At 36.3% G+C, this 592-nt stretch overlaps 1 non-coding gene across 1 annotated transcript; it reads right to left on the minus strand.

The window, feature by feature from the left end:
* Nucleotides 1-247: 247 nt before the first annotated feature.
* On the minus strand, nt 248-310 carry LOC115063461. The gene has a single exon (XR_003843336.1). It is a non-coding gene; the product is annotated as a U7 small nuclear RNA (small nuclear RNA).
* Between the last annotated feature and the right edge of the window lie 282 nt (nt 311-592).

Consider the following 592-nt stretch of genomic DNA (forward strand, 5'->3'; position numbering starts at 1 on the left):
ATCTCTTTTGCTAAAAAAAAAATTCTAAAGCTCTCTGTATAGCTTATAGATTTTCTAACCAATATTAGAAAAGTTGCTATAAAAACTTCATCCTGTTAGAAAAATTCTAAAATTAATTCATGGGTTTTCTGGTCAAAATCAGAAAGTCATAAAACATTGTAAAAGAGCTGTATTTACTCTTCAGACAATCTCTAGATTGCTGCTTGAAAACATTCTAAAAGAGCTATGTTAGCTCTCTAAGTAATTCTTGGGATTTCTGACCAAGGCCAGAAATCCTGTTAGAAAAAATTCTCAAAGAGATATAAAAAAAAATTCTAAAAGAGCTGTGTTGACTCTTCATGGATTTCCTATCCAAACTAGACATCCTGTTAAAAAAAAAATCTTGTGTTGGTTTGTCTATTCATGGACCAGGAAGTGTTACCATTTGTAGGTGTGACCTGGTTGGAGTAGGTGTGTCACTTTGGGTGTGGGCTTAATACTCTCACCCTAGGTGGCTGGAAGTCAGTCTTCTACTAGCAACCTTTGAATGAAGAAGTAGAACTCTCAGCTCTGCCTGTGCCATGCTTGCCTGGATACTGCCATGCTCCCACCT

The sequence above is a fragment of the Mus pahari genome, chromosome 2 (assembly GCF_900095145.1).
Source record: "Mus pahari chromosome 2, PAHARI_EIJ_v1.1, whole genome shotgun sequence".
NCBI classification, from domain to species: Eukaryota; Metazoa; Chordata; class Mammalia; order Rodentia; family Muridae; genus Mus; species Mus pahari.